General features: G+C 39.6%; 1 pseudogene; it reads left to right on the top strand.

Annotated features, from left to right (window-relative positions):
* Nucleotides 1-293: 293 nt before the first annotated feature.
* On the top strand, nucleotides 294-1,305 carry LOC102139442 (cysteine and histidine-rich domain-containing protein 1-like; annotated as a pseudogene).
* The last annotated feature ends 4,261 nt before the right edge of the window (nucleotides 1,306-5,566 follow it).

Raw genomic sequence — 5,566 nt, 5'->3', positions numbered from 1 at the left:
TCCACCTTTATGTCCTCCTCCTTTTCCTTCTTCTTCTGAATGCTTTAAAAGTGTGAAAATTAGCTGGGCATGGTGACTCACGCCTGTAATCCCAGCACTTTGGGAGGCTGAGGCAGGCAGAACACCTGAGGTCAGGAGTTCAAGACCAGCCTGGCCAACATGGTGAAACCTCGTCTCTATTTAAAAAAAAAATTGTGTAGTCCGGAAGCTGGCAGTCTCCTCAGTTGTCAGACTAGTGCTAGCGACATGGGAGTGGCTAACACATCCTCTTGCCGTTCCCAGTGTTTGGGCCTTGCCTGTGATGGTGGGAAAAGAAAATGGCCTTGCTGTGCTACAACTGGGGCTGCGGTCAGTGCTTCGATCCTGAGACCAATTCCGATGATGCTTGCACGTACCACCCAGGTGTCCCAGTCTTTCACGATGCATTAAAGGGTTGGTCTTGCTGTAAGAGAACAATGGATTTTTCTGATTTTTAAGCATTGTAGGCTATACATAAGGTAGACATAATAGTGAGAAGCCACCTGAGCCAGTCAAACCTGAAGTCAAGACTACTGAGAAGAAGGAACTATCTGAATTGAAACCCAAATTTCAGAACACATCATTCAAGCTCCTAAGTTAGTAGAAGCAATAAAAACGCCAAGCCCAGATGAACCAATGACAAATTTGGAATTAAAAATATCTGCCTTTCTAAAACAAGCACTTGACAAACTGTCATCAGGGAATGACGAAGATAAGAAAGAAGAAGACAATGATGAAATTAAGGTTGGGACCTCATGTAAGAATGGAGGGTGTTCAAAGACATATTGGTGTCTAGAAAGTCTAGAAGAAGTCTGTGTATATCATTCTGGAGTACCTATTTTCCATGAGGAGATGAAATACCTAAGCTGTTGTAGAAGAAAATCTTCTGACTTTAATACATTCTTAGCCCAAGAGGGCTGTACAACAGGGAAACACATGTGGACTAAAAAGGATGCTGGGACAAAAGTTGTTCCATGTACACATAACTGGCATCAGACTGGAGGTGAAGTTACCATTTCAGTATATGCTAAAGATTCACTTCCAGAAGTTAGTCGAGTAGAAGCCCATAGCACATTGTTAAATGTGCACATTGTATTTGAAGGAGAGAAGGAATTTGATCAAAATGTGAAAATATGGGGTGTGACTGATGTAAAGTGAAGTTATGTAACTACAACTGCAACAAAGATTGAGATCACTATGAGAAAAGCTGAACCGATGCAGTGGGCAAGCCTTGAACTGTCTGCAGTGAAAAAGCAGGAAAAGCAAAAAGACGACCCAGTAGATTGAGTGGGAGGTGGGAGGAAGGCTATTACGTATTTCAGAATTCTTAATACTGTGTGAAGTGGTGACCTGCTGCTGAAATCTTTTGTTTTGCTGTGGTGTTACTGAATCTGGCATTTCAGGATTAACATTAGGTTCTTAAAAGCCAAAGTCAGTTTGTCTTTTTGTGCCTCTCATCTTTCTTTTGTGTTTTGTAAGACTGATTGTTCATTTCTCCTTACTGGTAAGAACCATAGTTGTGTCCTGTACTTGAAGAGGCTGGAACATAGCCCATAACCATAATTGCAGTATTTCTTTATATTTCTCTGTTAAGAATATAAATATTAAGGAACATGTTTTTACATCTTTCTATTATTCCATAATTAGTAAAGCAAGATGAAATGTCAAATTTTAATCAAGTTTTTATGGATTTGTATTCTTATAGTACTCGAAAATATTTAAGGAAGAGATGAAGCTCTGCTGTTTTTTCTACGTGGGATGATTACTTTTTTAAGGAGAATTAATCCTGAGGTAGTGTAGTAACTAAAGGGGAATATATGAATTGTTTAACAAATTAGAATTTGTTTACACCTACTTGAATTTTTAAATTACATCAAAACTTACATTACTTGCCAAGCAGTGTGATGTAAGAGTACAGGAAACATAAATAAGAATACAGAGGTATCAATTTGGTTAAAATTCACCATTTTATAAGACTAAGCGATAATCTTAAAAATCTCTTTCCTGAATATTTAAATGTTTGTATGGTGTTATGACTAAATTGTTACTGATTTAGAGACTAAACCCTCTTAAAACCGTTAATTAGTTAAATACAAAAAAATTATATGTATCTTGCTTCCCTGATGGAAAACTGTATAGAATTGTAGACTTAAAAGGTTTGTGGAAATACATTAGGATATCAGAAAACTAAATATATGGACCTGCTTTGTGACTATCTACTACATGTCAAATAAAATAGCTTAATTCTTTTGAAAAAAAGTGTAGAAACCATTCTTAGCTCCCAGATTGTACAGGAACAGGTTATAGGCCAGATCTGGCCCATGGGTCATAGTCTGTCAATCCATCTAACCCACAAGTCAGTGAAGTAGCTAATATAACATCCAATTCACTGACAACGGGGATCTCAGAAGGATCAGCTTGCCTGAGGTTTCACAGAGAGCCTGAGGTTACACAAATGTATTATCTTGGATTTTAAAATGTTCCCATAAGGTTCCAAACCATTTACTCTTTCCATTGTTCTAATTCCTACCCAGACTTTCTCTTTCATGCCGATGGCTTTATTTTATTTTCACGGAGTGATCCTAGGAAACAATACAACTTGTTGACTGATTACTATTAGAGAGAGAATGTCTCACCATCGATTTCAGTAGAACTGAAATCATTGTATTTGACTGATATTTTCCATGATTTTCTTAATTAATTGAACAGCTATTTATTGAAAATCTATCATGTCTTAGCACTGTGGTAGGATTTGGAGCTATGACTGTGTATAAGACAGACTTGTTCCCTCTGCTAATAGAGATTACTATCCTGCAGGGAAAATAGAGTTTAAGCCAATAATGGAACAATGAAAGACATTACAGTTGTGATAAATGCTGCAAAGAAGTCAGGTTGCTGTGCCTTACTAGTAATATTGCTATCTAATCAGTCAACTTATACAGTAAGGGGAGGGTGGATGGGGAATGCAGTCCATGAACTTGAGAAGAGGGGTTGGATTCAGGGAGAAAAAGTTTTAGCATTTGATTTACCGAATTACCTTACCACTATCTATTCCATCCAGAAGCACTCAGCTGTTTTAATTAGATGCCCAGTGTTGAAAAGGGTAATTTAATATGATGATTGGACATTTTGCTCAGTGATTCTCTGACATTGGTGTAAGAGTTTATTAAAGGGCATGGCTTATTAAATATGCTAATTTCCATACCTCTTCCCAGAGATTCTGATTAAGGATAGGGCCCAGGATAGAATATGCTTCTGAAGTAGACAGTCCTTGATCTACACTTTTGATAAATAACTCCTCAAAATAGAAGGCAAAGATATAATACTGGTCTTTGTTCCTTAGTCCCTCAAGTAGGAATGCAATAGCTATGTCTTAGGACCATATTATTATTATTTTTAAATTTTTGAGACAGGGTCTTGCTCTGTTGCCCAGGCTGGAGTGCAGTGGCATGATCACAGCTCACTGCAACCTTGATCTCCTACCTCAAGTGATCCTCCCACCTCAGCCTTCTGGGTAGCTGGAACTACAGGTGTATGCCACTATGCCTGGCAACTTTGTTTACTTTTCATAGAGATGGGGTCTCACTATATTGCCCAGGCTGGTTTTGAACTCCTGGGCTTAAGTAATCCTCCTGCCTTGGCCTCTCAAAGTGCTGGGATTACAGGTGTGAGCCACCAGATCTGGCAGGACCATATTCTTAAGGGAGCCAGGTCCATGTCAGACATTGACCAGACCAGGATCTTTGTCTTCATAGTCTTTTTTTGGGGGGCACGGGAGATGGAGTCTTGCTCTGTCACCCAAGCTGGAGTGCATCTCGGCTCACTGCAACCTCTGCCTCCTGGGTTCAAGTGATTCTCTTGCCTCAGCCTCCCGAGTAGCTGGGACTACAGGTGTGTGCCACCACTCCTGGCTAATTTTTTGTATTTTCAGTACAGATGGAGTTTCACTGTGTTAGCCAGGATGGTCTCTATCTCCTGACCTTGTGATCCGCCTGCCCCGTCCTCCCAAAGTGGTGGGATTACAGGCGTGAGCCACTGCGCCCGGCTGGTCTTCATAGTCTTATTTGCCTTGTGCTGTTATACACCATACTCCTCCTCCCTATTCTGATCTTTCGAGGTATGCTTGGGTTTTCATGTATTTTCTTATCTTGATTTATGTTGCTTTTTTACTTTCCAGTTTTGACTTTTGTTGAATGCTAGCTTCACTAGAAATGTTACCAAAGCAATGATAAGACAAAGCTGAATTTATTCTTACCATGGTAAGAGGAGCACTGTATTGATGGTGTCTTGGTATCACTTGGCCCACAAAGGAAATGGGCCAAAGTCAGGTTATAGTTATGAGTGATTTAAAGTCTAGGTTAAGACTGGGCTTTTAAGATGGGGACTTGCTTAGAATTCGGTAAGGACGTGGTAAAACAGTTTAACACTGGTAGATTTTGAGATGAGGGGTTTAGAGAGCCTGGAGATGTAAACTCTTGTTTATGCTTTTTATTGAAGAGTTGCTGTGTCTTTCATGAAATTCCTGGAATTAACAAAAAAGTTATTTTCAACTTCTGACTTTCTGAGCAAGAGTTTCCTGGAAGAGTAGAGTTATATCGATGACAACAGTGGAACAATGAAGTCATGTAAATAAATGTAGACAGTAAGTTGTGTGAGTGAACATGATTTTGGCTCTCACTTTTTTGAATAAAAATGATCTGAGTCATCCATATTTTCCATTAATTTCTTTATTGGTTTGATTTTACTGGTATAATTTAAAGCATATTTTCCCCCAGCAAAGTCTCGGGTTTGTACTATTTCTTAGATTGTTTCATGGTTGAGAATGTTCATTGCCCTTTCCCTCTCTCTCTTTCCTTCCTTCCTTCCTTCCTCTCTTTCTTTCTCTCTTTCTTCTTTCTTTGTCTTTCTCTCTTTCTTTCTTTCTTTCTTTCTTTCTTCCTTTCTTTCTTTTTTTCTTTCTTTCCTTCCTTCTTTCTTTTTCTTTCTTCTTTCTGTCTCCTTCTTTCCTGTTTCTTTCTTTCTCCCTTTCTCTCTCTCTTTCTTTCCTTCTTTCTTTCTTTCTTTCTTTCTTTCTTTCTTTCTTTCTTTCTTTCTTTCTTTCTTTCTTTCTTTCTTTTTTTCTTTCTCTCTCTCTCTCTTTCTTTCTTTCTCTCTCTCCCTTCCTTCCTTCCTCTCTCTCTTTTCTTTCTCTCTTTCCTTCCCTCCCTCCCTCCCTCCCTCCCTCCCTCCCTCCCTCCCTCCCTCCTTCCTTCCTTCCTTCCTTCCTTCCTTCCTTCCTTCCTTCCTTCCTTCCTTCCTTCCTTCCTTTCTTCCTCTCTCTCTCTTTCTTTTCTTGCTTTCTTGCTTTTTTTCTTTGAGATGGAGTCTCACTCTGTAGCTCAGGCTGGTGTGCAGTGGCAGGATCTCAGCTCACTGCAACCTCTGTCTCCTGGGTCCCGGTTCAAGCAATTCTCCTGCCTCAGCCTCCCGAGTAGCTGGGATTACAGACACGTGCCACCAAGCACAGCTAATTTTTGTATTTTTAATAGAGACGGGTTTCACCATTTTG

Source organism: Macaca fascicularis, chromosome 1 (assembly GCF_037993035.2).
Source record: "Macaca fascicularis isolate 582-1 chromosome 1, T2T-MFA8v1.1".
NCBI lineage: Eukaryota > Metazoa > Chordata > Mammalia > Primates > Cercopithecidae > Macaca > Macaca fascicularis.
The sequence above is the reverse complement of the archived record's forward strand: the minus strand, read 5'-3'. Positions and strand labels throughout refer to the sequence as shown.